We start from the raw sequence: 18975 nt of genomic DNA, 5'->3' as shown, positions 1-18975 counted from the left end.
ACATCAATGACTAGCATTAATCCAATCTAACATAATGATAATGTGTTAAGTGCTAATATGTGTGGGAGTCTCTCTGCTTATTGATGTTAATGGAAGTGTGTATAGTTTACTTAAAGTAGGACAGAACTGTAATATTAATAAGTAGTCAGTATACATTTTTAGCAGATTTATTTTTTCTGTATAAAAATAATTTTGGTTCCAAAGTAGGTATACAACTTTAATTTTGATTAAGTTACACATGAAATTTATGACAACATCAAAAGATCTACTTTTAAATTTAAGTTCTCTAACATTGAAACTAATCTGTCTTTTGGGAGAGGGAAACCATGTGGTTGGAAAGTTCACTGGTATCATGGAACTAAAACAGTGGCTTTTGAAACCTCTCAGTTTCATTTTGCTTTGTTTTATAAATGTATTGTGATATTTCTGGGTATATATGAAGCATACTGATAAAAAATGAAAAAGTAACATATTTTGTAAACCCCTCACTTAACCGTTATTCTCTTTTCCAGCCACATAGAAACCTTTCCTCTTTTTCCCTAGGTTGATTTCCTTTCTTTAACCTTTTCAGTTCTAAGCCCAGAAAAATTGCTGTGGTTCTCTGAGAGACCACACAAAATAAGTATTGTCCAATGCTAACACTTTGAAATATGATATTGTAATTACCTACCAAGTGAACATTAATCACTACTAGATTAGAATGGAATTACCTGTTATAGTCACATTAAGAGCAAATGAGCTTTCTCTGATTGATGTTGTTATAATGAATACAAAAGGAATTAATAATGATCTGGCACTCATCAAAAGTGGCATAGTCATTAAGAGCATACTATCAAAAGGCAAGTAATACTTTACAATAAGCGAGTATTAATTAAAGTAAAATCACAATGAACTCCTATTGAATTACTTATATCCATATTACTAAGATATCAGACTATTGAGATTAATGTGATTGAAGTATATTTTACAAAAATTAATAATGACTAACCATTTAAGAAAGCACAGAGTTTTATGTTAGTTAATTGATCAGAATATTCTTATAATTTTGCTATATCGAATATTTTTAGAACAATTTAGAATGATACTAAAATAGCTATAAAACACGTTTGTCTAATATGAGAGTTAGCATTTAAACTAGATTAAAATAATTATGTCTTAAAGAGAGTACATGTAAAAACTGGCAAAATCTAAATGAGGTCTGTATTTGAGCTAATAGCGTTGTACCAGTGTCAATTTCCTGGCTTCCTAATGTACTATGGTTAAGATATTACCATTGGGAGAACCTGGATGAAGGGTACATGGGGACTCTCTGTACTATTTGCACTTTCTTGTGACTCTTAAACCATTTCAAAGTAAAAGTTATTTTTAATAAAACCAAATATATATATATATATATATATATATTTTTTTTTTTTGCATTACGCGGGCCTCTCACTGTTGTGGCCTCTCCCATTGCGGAGCACAGGTTCCGGACGCGCAGGCTCAACGGCCATGGCTCACGGGCCCAGCCGCTCCGCGGCATGCGGGATCCTCCCAGACCGGGGCACGAACCCGTGTCCCCTGCATCGGCAGGCGGACTCCCAACCACCGCGCCACCAGGGAAGCCCTAAAACTAAATACATATTTTAAGAAAATGTTTTCTCTATAACCAGTGGCTAATTGCTCAGTCTAAAAGAATATGTAGACGTGGTTGGGAACTGCTCAATCAATTACATTTCTGATGTGGACTTAAGAGATGACTCTTGAATTAGTAAGTGAATAGGTGTGCCAACATATGGAATATATAAATATATAAGATAAAATGATAGAAGCTAATTTTTTATTGGCACGTCGCAATGGGTCCATTTAACACTTTGTAGAAAGCTACTGTAATTATAAAAATGAACACAGCCGGGCTTCCCTGGTGGCGCAGTGGTTGAGAGTCCACCTGCCGATGCAGGGGACACGGGTTCGTGCCCTGGTCCAGGAGGATCCCACATGCCGCGGAGCAGCTGGGCCCGTGAGCCATGGCCACTGAGCCTGCGTGTCCGGAGCCTGTGCTCCACGACAGGAGAGGCCACAGCAGTGAGAGGCCTGCGTACCGCAAAAAAAAAAAAAAAAAAAAATCATGTGACATTTCAGAATAGCAATAATATTCTAAAACCTTAACGGGGGTGGGGGGTGGAGATTGAATGAGTGAGTGAGAAAAAGAGAATTGACAGAGAGAAACTGTATCATTAATTAAGGATTGAAAATCAAAATGTCATCAGATCTCTTAACAGCAATATTTGAAGACAGAAGCTAAAGAATCCATATCTTTAGAATTCTGAGGGAACACAGTGTTCAATTTAGAATTAATAAAGTTATAGTCAAGCATTCAGGATGTCAAAAATTTACTTTCCAAGTACCCTTCCTCAGGAAGCTATTAGAAGACAAACTCCATGAAAATTCAAAACAATGACGAGGAAACATGGAATCTAGGATTCAAGACAGGAGAGAGATGATGGGAGGGCCTAGGATTACAGTTGTGCTGCAGGTCTAAAGAACATTCTATTTCTGACAGTATTAGAGACAAAACTTCTTATATAAACCAATAAGAAATGCTGGATAAAATATAACACATATCCATTTAAAGCTGAGCTGAGCTCAATAGAAAGTATGCAAGAATTAATAAAAATGGAGACAAAATCTTAACTTGGTGGGTTTTGCTGATAAACAAGAAGTTCAGGTTCTAATAGCCTCTTAGGCATAGGAGGAAAGACTAGGCTTGGTTGAATTAGAACTGAGATCCCCGTAAGAGACCAAAATCTTTAAAGAGCTCTACCCTTAGTGAAAGAGCAACCTGGGAAAAATCTATCTACGAGCAAGAGGAGATGGCAAGGAATCTTGTCCAACTCTGCCTTGGTTCTGAGTAGGGAAAATGTCTACTTGGAGAAATTTGAAAAACTTCCTGTCACACGTTTGGTGTCTGAATTAATACTATCTTTGTGGTTCTACAAAATCTCAGATTCAGAAGTATTCTTAAGTTATTAGCACCCTGAGAAACACTTTCTGAAGGGATGCACCTTCAACTAAGGCCATGCAGGGTTTCTATAGTTAATACCTTATCAGACATGAATTCACAATCTAAAATTGTAAAACATGCATGGAAATGTCATGAACAAGAATCATCTGGGAGGAGAGGACTAGATTCTCCAATTTTTTTTTTTTGCGGTACGCGGGCCTCTCACTGTTGTGGCCTCTCCTGTTGCGGAGCACAGGCTCCAGACGCACAGGCTCAGCAGCCATGGCTCATGGGCCCAGCCGCTCCACGGCATGTGGGATCTTCCCGGACCGGGGCACGAACCCGTGTCCCCTGCATCGGCAGGCGGACTCTCAACCACTGCGCCACCAGGGAAGCCCTCCAATATTTTGAGGTAATGGAATGATCAAAATCAAAAATTAAATGAGCATGTTTAAAAACGTTAAAGATATAAAAGAGTCAAAACCTTGAGAAAGCAACAAGGTACTATAAAGAAAAGGAACAGACAGATTTTTTTTTTTTTTTTTTTTTTTTTGCATTACACGGGCTTCTCACTGCTGTGGCCTCTCCCGTTGCGGAGCACAGGCTGTGGACGCGCAGGCCCAGCAGCCATGGCTCACGGGCCTAGCCGCTCCGCGGCATGTGGGATCTTCCCAGACCGGGGCACGAACCCGTGTCCCCTGCATTGGCAGGCGGACTCTCAACCACTGCGCCACCAGGGAAGCCCCAGACAGATTTTTTAAAGTATCTAATTTACCTTCTATATATTAAATATATAATCAATCTAATAAAAAAAGCTGGGCATTTTATTTATTTATTTATTTATTTATTTATTTATTTATTTTTGCAGTAGGCAGGCCTCTCACTGCTGTGGCCTCTCCCCTTGCGGAGCACAGGCTCCGGGGCACAGGCTCAGTGGCCATGGCTCACGGGCCTAGCCGCTCTGCGGCATGTGGGATCTTCCCAGACCGGGGCACGAACCTGTGTCCCCTGCATCGGCAGGCGGACTCTCAACCACTGCGCCACCAGGGAAGCCCAAAAAAGCTGGGCATTTTAAACAAAAACTTAAGAAAAATCTGAAAAGAATTAGTGAACTGGAAGATTATCCGAAGAAATTACTTGAAACAGAATAGAGGGAGATATTAAAGAAAATTTAAGACATATGGAAGATGGCATATGTATAGCATATATCTAATGGGAATTTTGAAAGAATAAACTGGGAGGAGGCAATATTCAAACAGTTAAGGGTGAAAATTTTCCAGAAATGCTGAAAGATATGAATCCTCAGATTTTAGAAGCCAAGATATCCTAATTAGGATGAATTTAGAGAAAATTCCTCCTAGACACACTGCAATGAAATTGCCAAACATTAAGGACAGTGAGATCTTTAAAACACCCAGGGAAAGAAAAGATTGCTTACAAAGGAAAAATAGCAGACTTGTCAATGGTGGCAAAAAAAAAATGTCAAAAGAATGTAGACCCAGACATCTACATGGACTGTTATACCCTGCTGAATTATTATTTAATAACTGGGATAAAATTGACATTAAAAAAAAAACAACCAGTCAAAATTTTAGCATAAGGGTAGAGGGCTCTCAGAAGAATTTTTTGATGGAGACTGGGGAATGGAAGGGAGAATGGAACAATTTGAGTAATTGCTGTGTTTGTGCACGAAAAACCATCATTATAGAGTGGCTTTAAATTCTGTAAAATTGACTGGAAGGACATACATATGTGGACATTTAAAATTAAGCAAACAAAAAAATAAGTTGTTCCAGGTAGAAAAAGTAAAAAATAAGTTATACAGAAGTAAAGTTATACAAAAAGTAAAGTTATACAAAAAAGAAAATATAATAATGGTATAAAATATTTGACTCAACCATGGACAATATTAGTCACAATAAGGTAAACCCTAAATATTGATTTCTTAAAACTTTTTTGTTTTGAAATAGAAATTCACAGGAAGCAAGAATAATACAGAGAGGTCTCCGTACCCTTTACCCACTCCCCCCCCGAGTGATTATATTTTACTTATAGTATACTGTCAAAATCAGGAAAGTGGCATTGGTATATGTCTCTGTGTGTGTGTGTGTGTGTGCGTGTGTGTTTATGCCATTGTACCACATGTAAATTTGTGTGACCACCACAGTAATCAATATACAGGACTATTTCGTCCCTACAAATATCTCCCTCAGGCTACCCATCCCCTTTGCTCCCACCATTCCCACCATCTTCCTGGAAGTCACTAATCTGCTTTCCATCTCTGTAATTTTGTCATATTTTGAATATTATATAAAGGGAGTCATAGAGTTCATGACCTTTTGGGATTACTTTTTTGACTAAGCATGATGCTCTTGAGATCCATCCAAGTTGTGTGTATCACTGTTTCATTCCTTTTTGCTGCTGACTAGTATTCCTAGAGTGGATTACCGAATTCTGTTTAAACGTTCACCTACTGAGGGACATTATGGTTGTTTCCAGGTTTTGGCTATTACAAATCATGCTGTTATGAACATATGTATATAGATTTTTGTGTGGATGTAAATTTTCATTTGTCTGGGATAAGTGCCCAGGAATAAAATTGCTGGGCCATATGGTAAATGTGTGTTTAGTTTTTGAAGAAACTGCCGCTTTCCAGGTGGCTCTATCATTTTATATTTTATATTCCCACTGGCAATGAATCAGTGATTCAGTTTCTCTGCACCCTTGTCAGCATTGGTATTATCACTACATTTTTAAATTTTAGCTGTTCTAATAGTTGGGTATTGATATCGCATGATCGTCTTAATTTGCATTACGCTAATGACTAGTGATGTTGAATTTTTAAAAATTTGCTTATTTACTATCCATTTATCATCTTCAGGGAACTATTTCTTAATATATTTTGCCCATGTGGTATTTAACTGTTGAGATTACACACACACACTCACACACACACACACGAGAAAGTAGGAATATTGGTGGGTAAAAGAGTGCTAGATCCTTATTTTCCATAATGGGAATTCAATAGATAATGACTACAATTGATCAATTAAGAAATTGGATTATAAGCATAATATTTAGGCATATGGCTGTAAATACCAGAAAAGAATAGCTAGAAGAGTTTGGAATAAAGGAAAACTCAGGTACAAAGCGTGTGCTATTTTTCAATTTAAGTCTATAGTATTATTTCATGGTTTTGGAACTATATATATACATGCAATACTTAGACAACTTTTAAAAATAAATTATAAAACATGGTTTATTATTAAATCAAATTCTAGAATCCAAAGTCAGGATCAGAAAGTAGAGTTTATATATCGATTTCTTTTTTTTTTTTTTTTTTTTTTGCGGTACGCGGGCCTCTCACTGTTGTGGCCTCTCCCGTTGCGGAGCACAGGCTCCGGACGCGCAGGCTCAGCAGCCATGGCTCACGGGCCCAGCCGCTCCGCGGCATGAGGGCTCCTCCCGGACCAGGGCACGAACCCGTGTCCCCTGCATCGGCAGGCGGACTCTCAACCACTGCGCCACCAGGGAAGCCCCTGATTTCTTTTTGATTGCACTGCACAACCTATAAGATTTATAGATCTAATTGTTGAGGCATTTTAGTTGCTAACAGTTATTTTGTCTCCACTGTCAATATCAGACATCTCTACTTAAAAGCTTCCATCTTTTTGAATCCTCTTTTCTTAGTAGCACTCCTAATAATAGCATGTATTTTCTCATACTTTCATTCTTCAAACTTTATGTGCAGGGATTGCAAGTTATTAAGACTAGAGCAGATATGAGTTTGTGAGTTAGGACACAACCACATCAGCACTAGACAGACATCATCTTTATCAAACCATCCCCATATAAACAGATCCTAATGAAATTTCCTGAAGTCTTCTAGAGTGTTTATATCAAATCAGGAAGCAAGAGTTAGAGGTTAGGATACTGTTAGCTAATGAAATCACTGTCTCATGATTTTTTTTTTTTTTTTTGTGGTACGCGGGCCTCTCACTGTTGTGGCCTCCCCCGTTGCGGAGCACAGGCTCCGGACGCGCAGGCTCAGCAGCCATGGCTCACGGGCCCAGCCGCTCCGCGGCATATGGGATCCTCCCAGACCGGGGCACGAACCCGTATCCCCTGCATCGGCAGGCGGACTCTCAACCACTGCGCCACCAGGGAGGCCCTGTCTCATGATTTTTGATGAGAAAAGAATTTATTTCTATCAACCAAGGAATATTCAGAACATATCACCACCTAATAGTACTTAAAAGAGCCATCTTATGCCTCACTCACTTCACCTAGGACCTCTAAATCGGAAGAATGTTCCCACCTGCTGAAGACTAATTGTTAAGTCATTTGAAAATTACCCATGTGCCTCTTGTCTTTGTGGAGAAAGCTCAAAAAGTAGTGGAAAGCAATCGAGAGTGGGGAACTTGCAACTCTACTGGAAGTTCCCCTGGATGGTTAATGATCCAAGGAGCAGGTGCCAAGAACAGTTATGACCTTTGTGCCCACCATTGTGAAATACAGTGGAGCTTCAACAAGCATTAGCAGCAAAAACCTAAAGGGCAAAAGGATATGGATGTTGCTCAATAAACCTCTATTTTTAAAATCTAAGAACACTCTGTCTTTCTCAGTCTTAAGTCATTTGTCTTGCTATCTTTCATTCTAATTCTATGTGATTTTTTTGCCACCTTCTCTTTCTCTGTGCAAATGTTAAGTATGAATGTCTTTTTTTTTTTACCACCTTTAAATAGATATATCCTTCTGAGTATATGTACATATTTGTGAATTGCTTCTTTTTCTTCTCTATTTTTCCATCTTTGTTTTTCTTAATATTTTTTAAACCATGGTTTCTGTGTGTATGACTGTGTTGTTACCGTCCTTCCATTTTTTCTTTTCCTTTTTAAAATTTCTTTCCCATAATTATCATAACATAGAAAAAAGTAAATTTATTATTTTTAAAAAAGATAAACATATCAGTTTATGTTTTTCACTGATAAAAATTAAACTAAATCAGTTTTTAGCTACATAGCCTTCCCTCCCGACGTAGGTGTGTGTGCATTTGGGTATATATGAAAATCAGTGACTATTAATAAAACAGAAATCCCCACCTCCGCAGTGGTTAAGAATCCACCTGCCAGTGCAGGGGACACGGGTTCAAGCCCTCGTCCGGGAAGATCCCACATGCCGCAGAGCAACTAAGCACATGCGCCACAACTACTGAGCTTGCGCTCTAGAGCCCACATGATACAGCTACTGAAGCCCGCATGCTTAGAGCCCATGCTCCGCAACAAGGGAAGCCACCGTAATGAGAAGCCTGCGTACCGCAATGAAGAGTAGCCCCTGCTCACCGCAACTAGAGAAAGCCCATGTGCAGCAATGAAGACCCAGTGCAACCACAAATAATAATAAATAAAAGAAAAAAAGAAAAAAAAGAAATCCCCATCTCTCTAGTCAAAACCAGAAACACAGATCTTTTCCACCTGACCTCTTAAAAAAAAAATATTCCGTAGAACCCATGAGACATGAAGGGACTGAATATCTATAATTTTTTAAATTAAGGGTAAGAAGTTTCTTCTGAAGAGTTTGTAATGAAGTAGGAAACATTTCTACAACAACAGATCAAAGCAAAACTATATATATATATATATATATATATATATATATATATATATGGTTGTGGTGACATGAGAAATGGATTCACTATCTGTTCTTTTAGCAGATCTCCATAAATACTATATACTGGACCTTAGCTTTAGAAAGGAATGTGTTGTAGACATTGTGAAGTTGTAGAGAATTCTCTGTCAAAAACATGTACTACGATTACTCTGTGGTTTTGAAATAGAGCAGAGCCAAATATTTTGACAAGGCGCAGGGAGGCTAAAAGTCCACTTGTGAAAAATGAAAAGGAGGGGCGAATATTCAAGACCTTGGATTTGCAATGAATTCCTAGATATGATACCAAAAGCATGAGCAACAAAAGAAAGAAAAAAGATAAATTGGGTTTCATCAGAATTTTAAACTTTTGTATGTTGTTTTAAAAGTCAACGTAAAAAGATACCTTACACAATGGGCAAAAATATTTGTAAACAGTATGTTTGATAAGTATCTAGTATCCAGATTAGTTTTTTTTTTAAAAAAAACTCTTACAACTTAAACAAAAAACAACAGACAGGAAAGAAAACCAAACAACTCAATTAAAAAATGGGCAAAGGGCTTGAATAGACAAATGTCTAAAGAAGATATACTAATGACCAGCAAGCACATGAAAAGATGCTCAACAACATTAGTCATTTGCACGTCAAAACTACAATGAGATACCACTTCACACCCACAAAGATGGCTATGATCAAAAACTAAATGCAGAATAAGTGTTCATATGTGGAAGAATTAGAACCCTTATACATTGCTACTAGAAATGTAAAATGGTTCAGCCACTGTGGAAAACAGTTTGGCAGTTCCACAAAAAGTTAAATATAGATTTAACATGACTCAGCATTTCCACTCCCGGTTACGTATATACCCAAAAGAATTGAAAACAGGTGCTCAAACAAATCCTTGTATGTTAATGCTCATAGCAACATTATTTGTAAAAGCAAAAAGTATAAACAACCCAAATTAATGGATCTGTGGTATATCCAGTTGACCCTTGAACAATACAGGCATTAAGTGTGCCAAACCTGCACGCTGTTGAAAATCTGTAGTTCTGCATTCACAGATTCAACTCACTGCAGATCGTGTAGTACTGTAGTATGTGTTCAGTGAAATAAAGTCACATATAAATGGACCCATGCAATTGAAACCCACATTGTTCAAGGGTCCACTGTACATGCAGTAGAATATTATTCAGCCATAAAAGGAATGAAGTACTGATACATGGATGTACATTGAAAACATGCTAACCAAAAGAAGACAAACATTAAAGGACATATATTCAATTTTTATCAAGTATTCATAGTAGGTAGATCCATAAATACAAAATGTAGAGTGGTGGTTGCCAGGGGCATAGTGAGGGTGAAGTGAAGAGTAAATGCTTAATGAATTTGGGGTTTTATTTTGGAGTGATGGAATTAGACAGAGATGGTAGTTACACAACATCATGAATGTACTAAATGTCACTTGAATTGTTTGCCTTAAAATGGTTAATTTTATGTAATGTAAACTTCACCTAAACAAAAAAAAAGGAGAGGTTTTTTTTGTTTTTTTGTTTTTTTGCGATACGCGGGCCTCTCACTGTTGTGGCCTCTCCCGTTGTGGAGCACAGGCTCCGGACGCGCAGGCTCAGCGGCCACGGCTCAGGGGCCCAGCCGCTCCGCGGCATGTGGGATCTTCCCGGCCCGGGGCACGAACCCGTGTCCCCTGTATCGGCAGGTGGACTCTCAACCACTGTGCCACCAGGGAAGCCCAGGAGAGGATATTTTTAAAATAAATAAATAAAAGAGCTCCTGTCTTGGTTTTAACATATTTATTTGTTCTAATGAAAAGACAGGGGCTTCCCTGGTGGTGCAGTGGTTGGGAGTCCGCCTGCTGATGCAGGGGACACGGGTTCGTGCCCCGGTCCGGGAAGGTCCCACATGCCGCGGAGCGGCTGGGCCCGTAGCCTGCGTGTCCGGAGCCTGTGCTCCGCAACGGGAGAAGCCACAACAGTGAGAGGCCCGCGTACTGCAAAAAAAAAAAAAAAAAAAAAAAGACAGTACCTGTGCTGCCTAATCTAGCATGCAGTAAGGGGTTTACTAATTCTGAATAAATAGTTATTGAATTAACTAATCAGTAGATTTTATTCTAGAGCCCCCAGAAGCAGACCCAGAGTCAAGAATTGAATGCAAACTCTGAGTCAAAGCAGACACTGAGAAAAGGGATTGACTTGGGAGGGGTATAAAATATCCATAGATACAGAGAAAGGAAGTGAGACAATGAAGAGAAGGCGTTCAGTAAAAGATGTATTATCAAGCGTCCTACCTGGTCTAGTGGAACTTAACCCCAGGGGGGCAACTCTGGGTGTAGTGAAAACACGTGCTTCAGTTATCCTACCCAATGACAAGGGAGCTGGGATATATAAATACTAACTCCTGATAGGCATTGGTTGAGGGCTGCTTTCAAGGGGAAGTTATTTCCCCAGTACTTTTGGCATGCCACCTTGGCAAGAAAAACACTTTTGTGGCCAGAGAAAGCCATCAGAGAAGAATAATGTGGGTCTTCACAGTTTGAAGCCAGGCCAGTGTACACTAAAGTGGTGAAGATGTTTTATTTAAATACATAGATCTAAGAAAGAGCCCTATAATGGTTGCTTCATAGGCAAGAATTTTATTTTGATAAGCCCAAGGTGTGTTGGTTAAGAGAAATTAGGGCAAGGTTGCTTCTTGTGACTGTAGCACAATTCTACTCTAATACATTTTCTTTTTATTAAACAGCATCATCTTATGCAATTATATGAAACAGTTAAGTTATCTGTGGATCCCTTTTTAAATAAAACCACTTTCAGCAGTCCCTGAGAGTAAGTCTTAGCAGCTTGTTTTCTTGGGACCCTAGTTCAAGAAGCATTTCTCTAACTCAGTAATTCTCAGCCAGAGGCAGTGTTATCCCTAGAGGACGTATAAGAATGACTCAGGACACTTCAGGTTGTCACATTGAGGGTGGAGGCGCTACTAGCATCTAGTTGCTAAAGGTCATGGATGCTGTTCAACGTTCTACAACGCACAAGACAGCTCCCCACGACAAAGAATGATTTCGTCCAATATGTCAACAGTGCCAAGGTTGAGAAACTCTGCTCTAAACCAACACTGTCCAGTAGAATTCTCTGTGATGAAAATATTTTATATCAGGGCTGCCTAATACTGTCGTCACGTGGCTGTTGAGCACTTGAAATGTGGCTAGTGTGACCGTGCGCCAGTTATGATGAACTATCCTGAGGAAATAAATATGACTGTGTCTTTACAGGCTTTAAAGTCAGAGGTCATGGTCTAGTAGGAAAGACAGATTCTTAAAAATAACTTATTGTAAAAGAATGTGGTGAGTGTTAGAGGATGAATAACATGCTAAATTTGAGACGTCGGGACTCAGACAGACAATTAACAGTTCTCTAAGGCAAATTTCCACTCTTAGCTCAGAACATTGTAATGTGTAAAAGCTGTATTTGCAAAAAAAAAAAAAAAAAAAAAATTAATCTTTTGTCATCTAACTCATTGCTTCATTCTTATTTTACCCTTTTGTCAGAAAATACATATAAAAGACTGGAATCTGATTGGGAGTTCTGCTTTATTTAACAATACTATTGAGTTTCTCAAAATAATTTACCAAGGAAGTCTATTAAAGTATTGATTTTTTCATAAAGGATAATACAAATGGCATGACAGTCTCTTTAACATTTTAATCGAGCTTAAAATTAGTCTTGCATTTGAAACAATCTTGCCCAGAAAAATGGTTGGAGAAGTTAAAAAAAATTAATCTAAAAAAAATTGATGGGCCACCTAGGCTGTGAAAACATTAAAATCTGAATCTAAAATATGGTTAGCTGTTGTCACATCTTTCTTTAAAGCTTAAGTAACTCAATATTCCCCAGTAGGATATCCAGTGATTCAAAGTGACATGTATACTGTCAGCTCATTTCCCTTCCCAGTGTGGGTGCGATTTGCATCCACAGAAATACATGAAAAAACTTAATAGTCTTGAGTGCCAGAACCCTACCAAAAAATATCTTTGTCACCTAAACAAATAAATTAATGATAACATAAGGAAAAACAAACATTAATTTACATGGGTCTGCAAAAGGCAAAAGCCAGTTTATCAATTTAGAAAAGGGGAAAAACGAGATTGGCCTCACAGCAAGCAGATAATAATGTGTTTTCTCTGTTCACTGAAAAATCATTTTTGAGGGACAAATCCTCCTTATACAAAAATTCCAAAAAATATGTAAATACTACCCTTCTAAGAAGTGGAGTTTAATTCTCCCTCCCCACTTGAGCGTGACCTGGACTTGGTGACTTGCTTTCAGAAAATAAAGAAAGGGAGAAATACAGTTGACTCTTCAGCAACATGGGTTTGAACTACACAGGTCCACTTATATGCAGATTTTTTTCACTAAATACATGCTATACTACTACACAGTCCACAGTTGGTTGAATCCATGGATGTGGAATTGTGGATACAGAAGACCAACTGTAAAGTTATATGCAGATTTTCGACTATACGGAGGGTTGGCACCCCTAACCCCTGCATTGTTCAAGGGTGAACTGTAATAACGACAACAGAGAAGAAATCTGGCAGGCACCACCTTAACTAAGTGGTCAGTTTAACATTGCCGCTGATAATCTTGTTGATACCATGTTCCCCCCTGATATGTGATGAAAAGGGCAATTCCGACAACCCCAGTCTAATCATGAAAAAACTTGAGCCACAACTTAAGAGACATTCTGCAATTTTCCTGACTAGTCCTCTTCAAAATTGTCAGTCATGAAAAACGAAAAACTGAGAAACTGTCAAACTAGAAGAAACCAAAAGGACATTATGACTAAATGCAATGGGAGATCCTAGACTGGATCCTGAAACAGAAAAAGGACATTAGTGGAAAAACTGGTGAAATTTGAATAAACTCTATAGTTTTGTTAATAGTATTATAGCAATGTTTGCTTAAATGTTTAGATAAATATACCATGGATATATAAGATATTATCATTAGAAGTTGTGTATCAGGCACCTGGCAAGGTATCAGATACATAGGAACCTTTTCTTTTTTTTTTTTTTTTTTTTTTTTTTTGTGGTACGCGGGCCTCTCACTGTTGTGGCCTCTCCCGTTGCGGAGCACAGGCTCCGGACGCGCAGGCCCAGCAGCCATGGCTCACGGGCCCAGCCGCTCCGCGGCATATGGGATCCTCCCAGACCGGGGCACGAACCCGTATCCCCTGCATCGGCAGGCGGACTCTCAACCACTGCGCCACCAGGGAGGCCCACATAGGAACCTTTTCTAAGTGGTATAATGAATGAACAGATAGTATTTATGTTTGTGTTTTATTAGAGGCTAATTTTCAAAAAAGGTCAAATCATGACTCCTGTAGAAATATAAAATGAATTATGTCAAACATTTTATTAAATCATTAATGAGAGAACCAGTAAGATGTTACAGTTGGTTCAGAGGAGTCAGAGGAACAGACGTATACATAAACAATCAGGAATGCTGATAAAAATTGGTAACAGATGCAATACTGGTGACTGTCTGCATGGAGGAGTCAAATACATTTGCATTTCTACAAACAAGAATCATTTGTATTACCTTCAGCACCCCGCACAAGTTGACTCCAGAGTTGCAAAATAGCCCAACCAAACACTAAGGTGCTTATTACCCTTAAAGAATCAGATAACTCCGAAACATTTTCTTAGGGAATATTATTCCATGGAAAAGACACACAGTAATCGTGTAACAGTTTCAGTCTTTGATTATTTCTTTTTTGTGTAACAATTTCAGAGTCTTTGATTATTTCTTTTAACAGTTTGTATCAGGAACTTGAACCAACTTGAATCAAAAACAGGGAAAGTAGATATTTATTTGCATGAACTCAAACTAAAGTCAATGCAAATACTAATATTTTATTAAACTGTAAACCAGATCATAATTTAGGTTTTGTTTGTTTTGTTTTCATTTTGCACAGTAGTGTGAGCCAGAAAAACTACAGTTTTAAATGTTTTAGAAATTATAAAATGAAAGCAAGAAATTACAAAATGAAAGCAAAATCACAATATCAAAATATTTACTAAATCCAAATAGAATCTATATACTTTTAGCTTGTACCCCTGGTTTACTTTTTTTTTAAAATAAATTTATTTATTTTTTTTTTGGCTGCGTTGGGTCTTCGTTGCTGCCCACGGACTTTCTCTAGTTGCAGCGAGTGGGGGCTGCTCTTCGTTGTGGTGTGCGGGCTTCTCGTTGCGGTGGCTTCTTTTGCTGCAGAGCACGGGCTCTAGGTGTGCAGGCTTCAGTAGTTGTGGCGCACGGGCTCAGTAGTTGTGGTGCAACGGCTTAGTTGCTCCAGTGCATGTGGGATCTTTCCAGACCAGGGCTTGTACCCGTGTTCCCTGCATTGGCAGGCGGATTCCTAACCACTGCACCACCGGGGAAGCCCTGGTTTACTTTTTATAAGTGTCGCTGTTCTTACTTTTTTCATGATGTCTAAGCTATTTCACTAAATGGTATCCCCCTCATACCTGGGTTTTGAACTTTCATTCTAATTTTAATTAGACAAGTATTAAAAAAATAAAATTCAGCTGAGTAAATTTTAAAGATCTATTGGCTTTACTCAATGATCCCATCTAGCAGATAAAAAGGAGTTCTGAGGAGCTGTACAAAATGCAAGACTTTTATAGGCAGAAGGGAGCAGGGAGGGGACTTCCCTGGTGGCGCAGTGGTTAAGAATCCGCCTGCCAATGCAGGGGACATGGGTTCAATCCCTGGTCTGGGAAGATCCCACATGCCATGGAGCAAGTAAGCCTGTGCACCGCAACTACTGAACCTGTGCTCTAGAGCCCGGGAGCCACAACTACTGAAGCCCAGGTGCCTAGAGCACAGAAGTCACCACAATGAGAAGCCTGCGCACTGCAGCAAAGAGCAGCCCCAGCTCACTGCAACTAGAGAAAGCCTGCGTGCAGCAACGAAGATCCAATGCAGCCAAAAATAAATAAATAAATTTATTTTTAAAAAAAGGGAGTAGGGACAAGGAAGTTTGTACTAGCAAAAAGTAAACTGGTTGTGGCAGGGTCCCTTTCCTTTAGGAGATGGTCGGTCTGTGTGGCAGATTACCTCAGTAATACAGCCCTGGTGATTTCTGATTGACTGGTTTAAGGTTCCATTTCTGGTAGAGCCAAAACTGTAATCGAGTTAAGTCTCAGTTTGGCGATGTGGGGCTTAGCATAAGTGACTCCATTTGGGGCCTGTTGTCTTATTTTTAAAACAAGTAACTGTGAGAAAGTTTATTAACATCTTTGTGCCTCAGTTTCCTCATATGTAAACCAGAGATGATAATGGAAATATCTGCTACATACGGTGGAATGAAACAAAATGTTTGCAAACCATATATCCAACAAAAGACTAGTATCTAGAACAACATTATGTTGAGTGAAATAAGCTAGTCACAGACAGATAAACATTGCATGATTCCACTTACATGAGGTATCTAAAATAGTCAAATTTATAGAATCAAGAGTGGGATGGTAGTTGCCAGAGGATGAGGGTAGCAGGAAATGGGGAGTTATTAATCAACAGGCATAAAGTTTCAGGTTAAACAAGATGAATAAGGTCTAGAGATCTCTTGTACAACGTTGTACCTATAGTCAACAATAATGTACACTGAAAAATTTATTAAGAGGGTAGATCTAATGTTGTGTTCTTATGAAAAAATAAAATTTCTTTAAAAAGACTTGTATCTAGAATACATAAAGTATTTTCAAACCTCAATAGTAAAACAACAAACTATTTAATTAGGAACTGAGCAAAAGATATGAAGAGACATTTTACCTAAGAAAATATACAGATGGCAAATAAGCACATGAAAAAATTGTCAACAACATTAACCATTAGGGAAATGCAAATTAAAATCATAATGAGATATCCCTACATACCAATGAGAATGGCTAAAACAAAAAATTGTGACAACGCCAAATGTTGGCAAAGATGCAGAGAAAATGGATCATTCATACATTGCTGGTGGAAATGTAGAATGGTACAGCCACTCTAGAAAACGGTTTGCCAGTTTCCTGTAACACTAAACATGGAATTATTATTCAACTGAGTAATTATACTCTTGGGCATTTATCCCAAAACCTATACAAAAATGTTCATATCAGCTTTATTCATAATAGCCCCAAACAGGAAACAACCCTGATGGTTTTCAACAATTAATGGTTATACAAATTGTACTACATCCATACCATGCAATACTACTCAGAATTTAAAAGAAATGAAACATTGATACATGCAACAACTTGGGTAAATCTCCAGGAAATTATGCTGAGTAAAAAAAAAGCTAATCTTTAAAGGTTACATACTGCATGATTCCATTTATATAACATCCTTGAAATGACAGAATTCTAGAATGGAGAACAGATAAGCGGTTGCCAGGAGGCAGGGACAGCAGGGAGAAAGGGGAGAGGTGGGTGTGGCTATAAAAGGGCAACATAGGAGGGATTCTTGTGGTGTTGGAACTATTCTTTATCTTGATTGTATGACCATCAGTATCCTGGTTATGATACTGTAGTATAATTTTGCAAGATGTTACCTTTGGGGAAACTGGCTCAGAGGTACATTGGCTCTCTCTGTGTTATCTCCCACAGTGGCATGTGAATTGACAGTTATCTCAAAAGTATAATTTTTTTTTTTTTTTGACGGTACGTGGGCCTCTCACTGTTGTGGCCTCTCCCGTTGCGGAGCACAGGCTCTGGACGCGCAGGCTCAGCGGCCATGGCTCACGGGCATGTGGGATCTTCCCGGACCGGGGCACGAACCTGTGTCCCCTGCATCGGCAGGCAGACTCCCAACCACTGCGCCACCAGGGAAGCCCTCAAAAGTATAATTTTAAAAAGCAAATAAAATCAAAAACAATCCATGAATTTTAGGACTTCAGACTTACTTTCATGCTTCACTTAAGTTTTTAAAAAATTTTCTCCTCTCAGTTACGAGCTTCTATAATAAAGAAACTATGTTTTGTATTCCTTTAACCCCCATATTACTTCAACTAATGATGAGTGTATATTAACACTGTAAAATTTGTTGTCAGTACATGGAAAAAGAGATTTACTTGTATATGTAAACATTGTATTAACATGTTTCCCTCTGATATAAATTTGCACATAGAAACTATAAAAAAACTTTTCAAATTATACTTGACCTTTGAACAACCCAGTGCTTAGGGGCACTGACCCCTCGCACAGTTGAAAATCCACGTATAACTTTACAGTTGTCCCTCCTTACCGGCGATTCCACATCTACAGATTCAACCAACTGCAGATCGTGTAGTACTGTACTATGTTATTTAGTGAAAGAAATCTGCATATAAGTGGACCTGAGTAGTTTAAACCTGTGTTGTTTGAGTCACCTGTTTTTGACTTAAGATAGTTTTTTAAAAGGTGATAATTTATGGGGTTTTCTTTTCTTTTTTATATTACTTATTTTAAAATAGATAATTGTTTTCATGGATCAGAAATCAAAAGTTACAAAAAGGTATACAGTGAAAATTCTTTTCCCTATCTCTGTGCACCGTCCACTCCATTCCCCTCCCAGAGGCAACCAGTGTTGTCAGCTTCTTGTGTATCATTCAGGAGATATTGATGAATTTTTAAGTGAATATACATACATTTAGGTATGTGTATGTGTTTCTATGTATATACATTTTTATATAAATGGTAGCATGTTATACATACTTGTTCTGAATCATGCTTTTCTTCTCCAGTAATATATCTTGCACATTGTCGTGTATCAGTACTTAGTGTATTAGTTGCAGTGGCTACCATAACAAAATACCACAGACTGGGTGGCTTTAGCAACAGAAATGTATTGTCTCACAGTTCTACAAACTAGAAGCCTGAGATCAAGATGTCAGTAGGGGGCCTCCCTGGTGGCGCAGTGGTTGAGAGTCCGCCTGCCGATGCAGGGGATACGGGTTCGTGCCCCGGTCTGGGAGGATCCCATATGCTGCGGAGCGGCTGGGCCCGTGAGCCATGGCCGCTGAGCCTGCGCATCCGGAGCCTGTGCTCCGCAACGGGAGAGACCACAACAGTGAGAGGCCCGCGTACCGCAAAAAAAAAAAAAAAAAGATGTCAGTAGGGTTTGTTCCTTCTGAAGGTGGAGGGGGAGAACCTGTTCTGTGCTTTTCCCCTAGCTTCTGGTTGTTTGCTGGCAATCTTTGGCATTCCTTGGCTTGTAGATCTCTGCCTTCATCTTCACAAGGCGTTCTTGCTGTGTGTGTGTCTGTCTCCAAGTTTCCCCTTATAAGGACATTAGTCATATTGGATTAGGGCCC

The 18975-nt window shown here is 38.8% G+C and overlaps 1 protein-coding gene across 5 annotated transcripts in view; it reads left to right on the top strand.

The window, feature by feature from the left end:
• Positions 1-18975, top strand: part of DMD (dystrophin) — a gene marked incomplete at both ends in the record, with an annotated part of 2093893 nt that overhangs the window by 1644598 nt on the left and 430320 nt on the right. The window lies entirely within an intron of this gene.

Source organism: Hyperoodon ampullatus (genome assembly GCF_949752795.1).
Source record: "Hyperoodon ampullatus genome assembly, chromosome: X".
Classification (NCBI taxonomy): domain Eukaryota; kingdom Metazoa; phylum Chordata; class Mammalia; order Artiodactyla; family Ziphiidae; genus Hyperoodon; species Hyperoodon ampullatus.
The sequence above is the reverse complement of the archived record's forward strand: the minus strand, read 5'-3'. Positions and strand labels throughout refer to the sequence as shown.